This window comes from Lissotriton helveticus, chromosome 2_1 (genome assembly GCF_964261635.1).
Source record: "Lissotriton helveticus chromosome 2_1, aLisHel1.1, whole genome shotgun sequence".
NCBI lineage: Eukaryota > Metazoa > Chordata > Amphibia > Caudata > Salamandridae > Lissotriton > Lissotriton helveticus.
In genome coordinates this window covers 1,635,548,685-1,635,562,244 of record NC_136059.1, presented here as the reverse complement: position 1 = coordinate 1,635,562,244, position 13,560 = coordinate 1,635,548,685, and positions in this window count along the sequence as shown.

Sequence of the window (13,560 nt, the reverse complement as noted above, 5' to 3'; positions counted from 1 at the left end):
TAACCATGAGCCAAATCTTGAGTTTTGGCTCCCTAGAAGCATGAAAATGACGATAAAGATGCTCATTTTATATCCAAAAGTGATGATCCACCTCTGAGAGTCAAAATTAGTTGAAAGATGAAAATTTTCAAAACGGACCATTTTGGTCATCTCGGAGCAATTTCATCAGGTCGCGGGTCATCGATCGTTTTGCATGAAAAATTGAACGTTCTCGCATGAACAATAATTTACTCTAAATGTTGTTTATATCTCTTCCCGCAGTGACTAAACACGTTTTAAGCCCTCGAAGTGAGCATTTGGGTCATTTTAATTCACTTTTAACCATGAGCCAAATCTTGAGTTTTGGCTCCTTAGAAGCATGAAAATGACGATAAAGATGCTCATTTTATCTCCAAAAGTGATGATCCACCTCTGAAAGTCAGAATTAGTTGAAAGATGGAAGGTTTTAAAACGGACCATTTTGGTCATCTCAGAGCAATTTCATCAGGTCGCGGGTCATCGATCGTTTTGCATGAAAAATTGAACGTTCTCGCATGAACAATAATTTACTCTAAATGTTGTTTATATCTCTTCCTGTAGTGAATAAACACGTTTTAAGCCCTCGAAGTGAGCATTTGGGCCTTTTTAAGTCACTTTTAACCATGAGCCAAATCTTGAATTTTGGCTCCCTAGAAGCATGAAATGACGATAAAGATGCTCATTTTATCTCCAAAAGTGATGATCCACCTCTGAGAGTCAAGATTAGTTGAAAGATGAAAATTTTCAAAACGGACCATTTTGGTCATCTCGGAGCAATTTCATCAGGTCGCGGGTCATCGATCGTTTTGCATGAAAAATTGAACGTTCTTGCATGAACATTAATTTACTCTAAATGTTGTTTATATCTCTTCCCACAGTGAATAAACACGTTTTAATCCCTCAAAGTGAGCATTTGGGCCTTTTTAAGTCACGTTTAACCATGAGCCAAATCTTGAGTTTTGGCTCCCTAGAAGCATGAAAATGACGATAAAGATGCTCATTTTATATCCAAAAGTGATGATCCACCTCTGAGAGTCAAAATTAGTTGAAAGATGAAAATTTTCAAAATGGACCATTTTGGTCATCTCGGAGCAATTTCATCAGGTCGCGGGTCATCGATCGTTTTGCATGAAAAATTGAACGTTCTCGCATGAACAATAATTTACTCTAAATGTTGTTTATATCTCTTCCCGTAGTGAATAAACACGTTTTAAGCCCTCGAAGTGAGCATTTGGGCCTTTTAAGTCACTTTTAACCATGAGCCAAATCTTGAATTTGGGCTCCCTAGAAGCATGAAATGACGATAAAGATGCTCATTTTATCTCCAAAAGTGATGATCCACCTCTGAGAGTCAAGATTAGTTGAAAGATGAAAATTTTCAAAACGGACCATTTTGGTCATCTCGGAGCAATTTCATCAGGTCGCGGGTCAACGATCGTTTTGCATGAAAAATTGAACGTTCTCGCATGAACATTATTTTACTCTAAATGTTGTTTATATCTCTTCCCGCAGTGAATAAACACGTTTTAAGCCCTCGAAGTGAGCATTTGGGCCTTTTTAAGTCACTTTTAACCATGAGCCAAATCTTGAGTTTTGGCTCCCTAGAAGCATGAAAATGACTATAAAGATGCTCATTTTAGCTCCAAAAGTGATGATCCACCTCTGAGAGTAAAAATTAGTGGAAAGATGAACATTTTCAAAACGGACCATTTTGGTCATCTCAGAGCAATTTCATCAGGTCGCGGGTCAACGATCGTTTTGCATGAAAAATTGAACGTTCTCGCATGAACATTAATTTACTCTAAATGTTGTTTATATCTCTTCCCGCAGTGAATAAACACGTTTTCAGCCCTCAAAGTGAGCATTTGGGCCTTTTTAAGTCACTTTTAACCATGAGCCAAATCTTGAGTTTTGGCTCCCTAGAAGTATGAAAATGACGATAAAGATGCTCATTTTATCTCCAAAAGTGACGATCCACCTCTGAGAGTCAAAATTACTTGAAAGATGAACATTTTCGAAACGGACTATTTTGGTCATCTCAGAGCAATTTCATCAGGTCGCGGGTCATCGATCGTTTTGCATGAAAAATTGAACGTTCTGGCATGTACATTAATTTACTCTAAATGTTGTTTATATCTCTTCCCGCAGTGAATAAACACGTTTTAAGCCCTCGAAGTGAGCATTTGGGCCTTTTTAAGTCACTTTTAACCATGAGCCAAATCTTGAGTTTTGGCTCCCTAGAAGCATGAAAATGACGATAAAGATGCGCATTTTATCTCCAAAAGTGATGATCCACCTCTGAGAGTCAAAATTAGTTCAAAGATGAAAATTTTCAAAACGGACCATTTTGGTAATCTCGGAGCAATTTCATCAGGTCGCGGGTCATCGATCGTTTTGCATGAAAAATTGAACGTTCTTGCATGAACATTAATTTACTCTAAATGTTGTTTATATCTCTTCCCGCAGTGAATAAACACGTTCTAAGCCCTCGAAGTGAGCATTTGGGTCCTTTTAATTCACTTTTAACCATGAGCCAAATCTTGAGTTTTGGCTCCTTAGAAGCATGAAAATGACGATAAAGATGCTCATTTTATCTCCAAAAGTGACGATCCACCTCTGAGAGTCAAAATTACTTGAAAGATGAACATTTTCGAAACGGACTATTTTGGTCATCTCAGAGCAATTTCATCAGGTCGCGGGTCATCGATCGTTTTGCATGAAAAATTGAACGTTCTGGCATGTACATTAATTTACTCTAAATGTTGTTTATATCTCTTCCCGCAGTGAATAAACACGTTCTAAGCCCTCGAAGTGAGCATTTGGGTCCTTTTAATTCACTTTTAACCATGAGCCAAATCTTGAGTTTTGGCTCCTTAGAAGCATGAAAATGACGATAAAGATGCTCATTTTATCTCCAAAAGTGATGATCCACCTCTGAAAGTCAGAATTAGTTGAAAGATGGAAGGTTTTAAAACGGACCATTTTGGTCATCTCAGAGCAATTTCATCAGGTCGCGGGTCATCGATCGTTTTGCATGAAAAATTGAACGTTCTCGCATGAACAATAATTTACTCTAAATGTTGTTTATATCTCTTCCCGCAGTGAATAAACACGTTTTAAGCCCTCGAAGTGAGCATTTGGGCCTTTTTAAGTCACTTTTAACCATGAGCCAAATCTTGAGTTTTGGCTCCCTAGAAGCATGAAAATGACGATAAAGATGCTCATTTTATATCCAAAAGTGATGATCCACCTCTGAGAGTCAAAATTAGTTGAAAGATGAAAATTTTCAAAACGGACCATTTTGGTCATCTCGGAGCAATTTCATCAGGTCGCGGGTCATCGATTGTTTTGCATGAAAAATTGAACGTTCTTGCATGAACATTAATTTACTCTAAATGTTGTTTATATCTCTTCCCGCAGTGAATAAACACGTTTTAATCCCTCAAAGTGAGCATTTGGGCATTTTTAAGTCACTTTTAACCATGAGCCAAATCTTGAGTTTTGGCTCCCTAGAAGAATGAAAATGATGATAAAGATGCTCATTTTATATCCAAAAGTGATGATCCACCTCTGAGAGTCAAAATTAGTTGAAAGATGAACATTTTCAAAACGGACCATTTTGGTCATCTCGGAGCAATTTCATCAGGTCGCGGGTCATCGATCGTTTTGCATGAAAAATTGAACGTTCTTGCATGAACATTAATTTACTCTAAATGTTGTTTATATCTCTTCCCGCAGTGAATAAACACGTTTTAAGCCCTCGAAGTGAGCATTTGGGTCCTTTTAAGTCACTTTTAACCATGAGCCAAATCTTGAGTTTTGGCTCCCTAGAAGCATGAAAATGACGATAAAGATGCTCATTTTATATCCAAAAGTGATGATCCACCTCTGAGAGTCAAAATTAGTTTAAAGATGAAAATTTTCAAAACGGACCATTTTGGTCATCTCGGAGCAATTTCATCAGGTCGCGGGTCATCGATCGTTTTGCATGAAAAATTGAACGTTCTCGCATGAACAATAATTTACTCTAAATGTTGTTTATATCTCTTCCCGCAGTGACTAAACACGTTTTAAGCCCTCGAAGTGAGCATTTGGGTCCTTTTAAGTCACTTTTACCCATGAGCCAAATCTTGAGTTTTGGCTCCCTAGAAGCATGAAAATGACGATAAAGATGCTCATTTTATCTCCAAAAGTGATGATCCACCTCTGAGAGTCAAAATTAGTTGAAAGATGACAATTTTCAAAACGGACCATTTTGGTCATCTCGGAGCAATTTCATCAGGTCGCGGGTCATCGATTGTTTTGCATGAAAAATTGAACGTTCTTGCATGAACATTAATTTACTCTAAATGTTGTTTATATCTCTTCCCGCAGTGAATAAACACGTTTTATGCCCTCGAAGTGAGCATTTGGGTCCTTTTAATTCACTTTTAACCATGAGCCAAATCTTGAGTTTTGGCTCCTTAGAAGCATGAAAATGACGATAAAGATGCTCATTTTATCTCCAAAAGTGATGATCCACCTCTGAAAGTCAGAATTAGTTGAAAGATGGAAGGTTTTAAAACGGACTATTTTGGTCATCTCAGAGCAATTTCATCAGGTCGCGGGTCATCGATCGTTTTGCATGAAAAATTGAACGTTCTCGCATGAACATTAATTTACTCTAAATGTTGTTTATATCTCTTCCCGCAGTGAATAAACACGTTTTAAGCCCTCGAAGTGAGCATTTGGGCCTTTTTAAGTCACTTTTAACCATGAGCCAAATCTTGAGTTTTGGCTCCCTAGAAGCATGAAAATGACGATAAAGATGCTCATTTTATCTCCAAAAGTGATGATGCACCTCTGAGAGTCAAAATTAGTTGAAAGATGAAAATTATCAAAACGGGCCATTTTGGTCATCTCTGAGCAATTTCATCAGGTCGCGGGTCATCGATCGTTTTGCATGAAAAATTGAATGTTCTCGCATGAACAATAATTTACTCTAAATGTTGTTTATATCTCTTCCCACAGTGAATAAACACGTTTTAAGCCCTCGAAGTGAGCATTTCGGTCCTTTTAAGTCACTTTTATCCAGGAGCCAAATCTTGAGTTTTGGCTCCCTAGCAGCATGAAAATGACGATAAAGATGCTCATTTTATCTCCAAAAGTGATGATCCACCTCTGAGAGTCAAAATTAGTTGAAAGATGAAAATTTTCAAAACGGACCATTTTGGTCATTTCGGAGCAATTTCATCAGGTCGCGGGTCATCGATCGTTTTGCATGAAAATTGAACGTTCTTGCATGAACATTAATTTGCTCTAAATGTTGTTTATATCTCTTCCCGCAGTGAATAAACACGTTTTAAGCCCTCGAAGTGAGCATTTGGGTCCTTTTAATTCACTTTTAACCATGAGCCAAATCTTGAGTTTTGGCTCCTTAGAAGCATGAAAATGACGATAAAGATGCTCATTTTATCTCCAAAAGTGATGATCCACCTCTGAAAGTCAGAATTAGTTGAAAGATGGAAGGTTTTAAAACGGACCATTTTGGTCATCTCAGAGCAATTTCATCAGGTCGCGGGTCATCGATCGTTTTGCATGAAAAACTGAACGTTCTCGCATGAACAATAATTTACTCTAAATGTTGTTTATATCTCTTCCTGCAGTGAATAAACACGTTTTAAGCCCTCGAAGTGAGCATTTGGGCCTTTTTAAGTCACTTTTACCCATGAGCCAAATCTTGAATTTTGGCTCCCTAGAAGCATGAAATGACGATAAAGATGCTCATTTTATCTCCAAAAGTGATGATCCACCTCTGAGAGTCAAGATTAGTTGAAAGATGAACATTTTCAAAACGGACCATTTTGGTAATCTCGGAGCAATTTCATCAGGTCGCGGGTCATCGATCGTTTTGCATGAAAAATTGAACGTTCTTGCATGAACATTAATTTACTCTAAATGTTGTTTATATCTCTTCCCGCAGTGAATAAACACGTTTTAATCCCTCAAAGTGAGCATTTGGGCCTTTTTAAGTCACTTTTAACCATGAGCCAAATCTTGAGTTTTGGCTCCCTAGAAGCATGAAAATGACGATAAAGATGCTCATTTTATATCCAAAAGTGATGATCCACCTCTGAGAGTCAAAATTAGTTGAAAGATGAAAATTTTCAAAACGGACCATTTTGGTCATCTCGGAGCAATTTCATCAGGTCGCGGGTCATCGATCGTTTTGCATGAAAAATTGAACGTTCTTGCATGAACAATAATTTACTCTAAATGTTGTTTATATCTCTTCCCACAGTGAATAAACACGTTTTAAGCCCTCGAAGTGAGCATTTGGGCCTTTTTAAGTCACTTTTAACCATGAGCCAAATCTTGAGTTTTGGCTCCCTAGAAGCATGAAAATGACTATAAAGATGCTCATTTTAGCTCCAAAAGTGATGATCCACCTCTGAGAGTAAAAATTAGTTGAAAGATGAACATTTTCAAAACGGACCATTTTGGTCATCTCAGAGCAATTTCATCAGGTCGCGGGTCAACGATCGTTTTGCATGAAAAATTGAACGTTCTCGCATGAACAATAATTCACTCTAAATGTTGTTTATATCTCTTTCCGCAGTGAATAAACACGTTTTAAGCCCTCGAAGTGAGCATTTGGGCCTTTTTAAGTCACTTTTAACCATGAGCCAAATCTTGAGTTTTGGCTCCCTAGCAGCATGAAAATGACGATAAAGATGCTCATTTTATCTCCAAAAGTGATGATCCACCTCTGAGAGTCAAAATTAGTTGAAAGATGAAAATTTTCAAAACGGACCATTTTGGTCATTTCGGAGCAATTTCATCAGGTCGCGGGTCATCGATCGTTTTGCATGAAAATTGAACGTTCTTGCATGAACATTAATTTACTCTAAATGTTGTTTATATCTCTTCCCGCAGTGAATAAACACGTTTTAAGCCCTCGAAGTGAGCATTTGGGTCCTTTTAATTCACTTTTAACCATGAGCCAAATCTTGAGTTTTGGCTCCTTAGAAGCATGAAAATGACGATAAAGATGCTCATTTTATCTCCAAAAGTGATGATCCACCTCTGAAAGTCAGAATTAGTTGAAAGATGGAAGGTTTTAAAACGGACCATTTTGGTCATCACAGAGCAATTTCATCAGGTCGCGGGTCATCGATCGTTTTGCATGAAAAACTGAACGTTCTCGCATGAACAATAATTTACTCTAAATGTTGTTTATATCTCTTCCCGCAGTGAATAAACACGTTTTAAGCCCTCGAAGTGAGCATTTGGGCCTTTTTAAGTCACTTTTAACCATGAGCCAAATCTTGAATTTTGGCTCCCTAGAAGCATGAAATGACGATAAAGATGCTCATTTTATCTCCAAAAGTGATGATCCACCTCTGAGAGTCAAGATTAGTTGAAAGATGAACATTTTCAAAACGGACCATTTTGGTAATCTCGGAGCAATTTCATCAGGTCGCGGGTCATCGATCGTTTTGCATGAAAAATTGAACGTTCTTGCATGAACATTAATTTACTCTAAATGTTGTTTATATCTCTTCCCGCAGTGAATAAACACGTTTTAATCCCTCAAAGTGAGCATTTGGGCATTTTTAAGTCACTTTTAACCATGAGCCAAATCTTGAGTTTTGGCTCCCTAGAAGAATGAAAATGATGATAAAGATGCTCATTTTATATCCAAAAGTGATGATCCACCTCTGAGAGTCAAAATTAGTTGAAAGATGAACATTTTCAAAACGGACCATTTTGGTCATCTCGGAGCAATTTCATCAGGTCGCGGGTCATCGATCGTTTTGCATGAAAAATTGAACGTTCTTGCATGAACATTAATTTACTCTAAATGTTGTTTATATCTCTTCCCGCAGTGAATAAACACGTTTTAAGCCCTCGAAGTGAGCATTTGGGTCCTTTTAAGTCACTTTTAACCATGAGCCAAATCTTGAGTTTTGGCTCCCTAGAAGCATGAAAATGACGATAAAGATGCTCATTTTATATCCAAAAGTGATGATCCACCTCTGAGAGTCAAAATTAGTTAAAAGATGAAAATTTTCAAAACGGACCATTTTGGTCATCTCGGAGCAATTTCATCAGGTCGCGGGTCATCGATCGTTTTGCATGAAAAATTGAACGTTCTCGCATGAACAATAATTTACTCTAAATGTTGTTTATATCTCTTCCCGCAGTGACTAAACACGTTTTAAGCCCTCGAAGTGAGCATTTGGGTCCTTTTAAGTCACTTTTACCCATGAGCCAAATCTTGAGTTTTGGCTCCCTAGAAGCATGAAAATGACGATAAAGATGCTCATTTTATCTCCAAAAGTGATGATCCACCTCTGAGAGTCAAAATTAGTTGAAAGATGACAATTTTCAAAACGGACCATTTTGGTCATCTCGGAGCAATTTCATCAGGTCGCGGGTCATCGATCGTTTTGCATGAAAAATTGAACGTTCTTGCATGAACATTAATTTACTCTAAATGTTGTTTATATCTCTTCCCGCAGTGAATAAACACGTTTTAAGCCCTCGAAGTGAGCATTTGGGTCCTTTTAATTCACTTTTAACCATGAGCCAAATCTTGAGTTTTGGCTCCTTAGAAGCATGAAAATGACGATAAAGATGCTCATTTTATCTCCAAAAGTGATGATCCACCTCTGAAAGTCAGAATTAGTTGAAAGATGGAAGGTTTTAAAACGGACCATTTTGGTCATCTCAGAGCAATTTCATCAGGTCGCGGGTCATCGATCGTTTTGCATGAAAAATTGAACGTTCTCGCATGAACATTAATTTACTCTAAATGTTGTTTATATCTCTTCCCGCAGTGAATAAACACGTTTTAAGCCCTCGAAGTGAGCATTTGGGCCTTTTTAAGTCATTTTTAACCATGAGCCAAATCTTGAGTTTTGGCTCCCTAGAAGCATGAAAATGACGATAAAGATGCTCATTTTATCTCCAAAAGTGATGATGCACCTCTGAGAGTCAAAATTAGTTGAAAGATGAAAATTATCAAAACGGACCATTTTGGTCATCTCGGAGCAATTTCATCAGGTCGCGGGTCATCGATCGTTTTGCATGAAAAATTGAATGTTCTCGCATGAACAATAATTTACTCTAAATGTTGTTTATATCTCTTCCCACAGTGAATAAACACGTTTTAAGCCCTCGAAGTGAGCATTTGGGTCCTTTTAAGTCACTTTTACCCAGGAGCCAAATCTTGAGTTTTGGCTCCCTAGAAGCATGAAAATGACTATAAAGATGCTCATTTTAGCTCCAAAAGTGATGATCCACCTCTGAGAGTAAAAATTAGTTGAAAGATGAACATTTTCAAAACGGACCATTTTGGTCATCCCAGAGCAATTTCATCAGGTCGCGGGTCAACGATCGTTTTGCATGAAAAATGGAACGTTCTCGCATGAACAATAATTCACTCTAAATGTTGTTTATATCTCTTCCCGCAGTGAATAAACACGTTTTAAGCCCTCGAAGTGAGCATTTGGGCCTTTTTAAGTCACTTTTAACCATGAGCCAAATCTTGAGTTTTGGCTCCCTAGCAGCATGAAAATGACGATAAAGATGCTCATTTTATCTCCAAAAGTGATGATCCACCTCTGAGAGTCAAAATTAGTTGAAAGATGAAAATTTTCAAAACGGACCATTTTGGTCATTTCGGAGCAATTTCATCAGGTCGCGGGTCATCGATCGTTTTGCATGAAAATTGAACGTTCTTGCATGAACATTAATTTGCTCTAAATGTTGTTTATATCTCTTCCCGCAGTGAATAAACACGTTTTAAGCCCTCGAAGTGAGCATTTGGGTCCTTTTAATTCACTTTTAACCATGAGCCAAATCTTGAGTTTTGGCTCCTTAGAAGCATGAAAATGACGATAAAGATGCTCATTTTATCTCCAAAAGTGATGATCCACCTCTGAAAGTCAGAATTAGTTGAAAGATGGAAGGTTTTAAAACGGACCATTTTGGTCATCTCAGAGCAATTTCATCAGGTCGCGGGTCATCGATCGTTTTGCATGAAAAACTGAACGTTCTCGCATGAACAATAATTTACTCTAAATGTTGTTTATATCTCTTCCCGCAGTGAATAAACACGTTTTAAGCCCTCGAAGTGAGCATTTGGGCCTTTTTAAGTCACTTTTACCCATGAGCCAAATCTTGAATTTTGGCTCCCTAGAAGCATGAAATGACGATAAAGATGCTCATTTTATCTCCAAAAGTGATGATGCACCTCTGAGAGTCAAAATTAGTTGAAAGATGAAAATTTTCAAAACGGACCATTTTGGTCATCTCGGAGCAATTTCATCAGGTCGCGGGTCATCGATCGTTTTGCATGAAAAATTGAATGTTCTCGCATGAACAATAATTTACTCTAAATGTTGTTTATATCTCTTCCCACAGTGAATAAACACGTTTAAGCCCTCGAAGTGAGCATTTGGGTCCTTTTAAGTCACTTTTACCCATAAGCCAAATCTTGAGTTTTGGCTCCCTAGAAGCATGAAAATGACTATAAAGATGCTCATTTTAGCTCCAAAAGTGATGATCCACCTCTGAGAGTAAAAATTAGTTGAAAGATGAACATTTTCAAAACGGACCATTTTGGTCATCTCAGAGCAATTTCATCAGGTCGCGGGTCAACGATCGGTTTTCATGAAAAATTGAACGTTCTCGCATGAACAATAATTTACTCTAAATGTTGTTTATATCTCTTCCCGCAGTGAATAAACACGTTTTAAGCCCTCGAAGTGAGCATTTGGGCCTTTTTAAGTCACTTTTAACCATGAGCCAAATCTTGTGTTTTGGCTCCCTAGCAGCATGAAAATGACGATAAAGATGCGCATTTTATCTCCAAAAGTGATGATCCACCTCTGAGAGTCAAAATTAGTTGAAAGATGAACATTTTCAAAACGGACCATTTTGGTCATCTCGGAGCAATTTCATCAGGTCGCGGGTCATCAATCGTTTTGCATGAAAATTGAACGTTCTTGCATGAACATTAATTTACTCTAAATGTTGTTTATATCTCTTCCCGCAGTGAATAAACACGTTTTAAGCCCTCGAAGTGAGCATTTGGGTCCTTTTAATTCACTTTTAACCATGAGCCAAATCTTGAGTTTTGGCTCCTTAGAAGCATGAAAATGACGATAAAGATGCTCATTTTATCTCCAAAAGTGATGATCCACCTCTGAAAGTCAGAATTAGTTGAAAGATGGAAGGTTTTAAAACGGACCATTTTGGTCATCTCAGAGCAATTTCATCAGGTCGCGGGTCATCGATCGTTTTGCATGAAAAACTGAACGTTCTCGCATGAACAATAATTTACTCTAAATGTTGTTTATATCTCTTCCCGCAGTGAATAAACACGTTTTAAGCCCTCGAAGTGAGCATTTGGGCCTTTTTAAGTCACTTTTAACCATGAGCCAAATCTTGAATTTTGGCTCCCTAGAAGCATGAAATGACGATAAAGATGCTCATTTTATCTCCAAAAGTGATGATCCACCTCTGAGAGTCAAGATTAGTTGAAAGATGAAAATTTTCAAAACGGACCATTTTGGTAATCTCGGAGCAATTTCATCAGGTCGCGGGTCATCGATCGTTTTGCATGAAAAATTGAACGTTCTTGTATGAACATTAATTTACTCTAAATGTTGTTTATATCTCTTCCCGCAGTGAATAAACACGTTTTAATCCCTCAAAGTGAGCATTTGGGCCTTTTTAAGTCACCTTTAACCATGAGCCAAATCTTGAGTTTTGGCTCCCTAGAAGCATGAAAATGACGATAAAGATGCTCATTTTATATCCAAAAGTGATGATCCACCTCTGAGAGTCAAAATTACTTGAAAGATGTACATTTTCAAAACGGACCATTTTGGTCATCTCGGAGCAATTTCATCAGGTCGCGGGTCATCGATCGTTTTGCATGAAAAATTGAACGTTCTTGCATGAACATTAATTTACTCTAAATGTTGTTTATATCTCTTCCCGCAGTGAATAAACACGTTTTAAGCCCTCGAAGTGAGCATTTGGGTCCTTTTAAGTCACTTTTAACCATGAGCCAAATCTTGAGTTTTGGCTCCCTAGAAGCATGAAAATGACGATAAAGATGCTCATTTTATATCCAAAAGTGATGATCCACCTCTGAGAGTCAAAATTAGTTGAAAGATGAAAATTTTCAAAACGGACCATTTTGGTCATCTCGGAGCAATTTCATCAGGTCGCGGGTCATCGACCGTTTTGCATGAAAAATTGAACGTTCTTGCATGAACAATAATTTACTCTAAATGTTGTTTATATCTCTTCCCGCAGTGACTAAACACGTTTTAAGCCATCGAAGTGAGCATTTGGGCCTTTTTAAGTCACTTTTAACCATGAGCCAAATCTTGAGTTTTGGCTCCCTAGAAGCATGAAAATGACGATAAAGATGCTCATTTTATCTCCAAAAGTGATGATCCACCTCTGAAAGTCAGAATTAGTTGAAAGATGGAAGGTTTTAAAATGGACCATTTTGGTCATCTCAGAGCAATTTCATCAGGTCGCGGGTCATCGATCGTTTTGCATGAAAAATTGAACGTTCTCGCATGAACAATAATTTACTCTAAATGTTGTTTATATCTCTTCCCGCAGTGAATAAACACGTTTTAAGCCCTCGAAGTGAGCATTTGGGCCTTTTTAAGTCACTTTTAACCATGAGCCAAATCTTGAGTTTTGGCTCCCTAGAAGCATGAAAATGACGATAAAGATGCTAATTTTATCTCCAAAAGTGATGATGCACCTCTGAGAGTCAAAATTAGTTGAAAGATGAAAATTTTCAAAACGGACCATTTTGGTCATCTCGGAGCAATTTCATCAGGTCGCGGGTCATCGATCGTTTTGCATGAAAAATTGAACGTTCTCGCATGAACAATAATTTACTCTAAATGTTGTTTATATCTCTTCCCACAGTGAATAAACACGTTTTAAGCCCTCGAAGTGAGCATTTGGGTGCTTTTAAGTCACTTTTACCCATGAGCCAAATCTTGAGTTTTGGCTCCCTAGAAGCATGAAAATGACTATAAAGATGCTCATTTTATATCCAAAAGTGATGATCCACCTCTGAGATTCAAAATTAGTTGAAAGATGAAAATTTTCAAAACGGACCATTTTGGTCATCTCGGAGCAATTTCATCAGGTCGCGGGTCATCGATCGTTTTGCATGAAAAATTGAACGTTCTTGCATGAACATTAATTTACTCTAAATGTTGTTTATATCTCTTCCCGCAGTGAATAAACACGTTTTAAGCCCTCGAAGTGAGCATTTGGGTCCTTTTAAGTCACTTTTAACCATGAGCCAAATCTTGAGTTTTGGCTCCCTAGAAGCATGAAAATGACGATAAAGATGCTCATTTTATATCCAAAAGTGATGATCCACCTCTGAGAGTCAAAATTACTTGAAAGATGTACATTTTCAAAACGGACCATTTTGGTCATCTCGGAGCAATTTCATCAGGTCGCGGGTCATCGATCGTTTTGCATGAAAAATTGAACGTTCTTGCA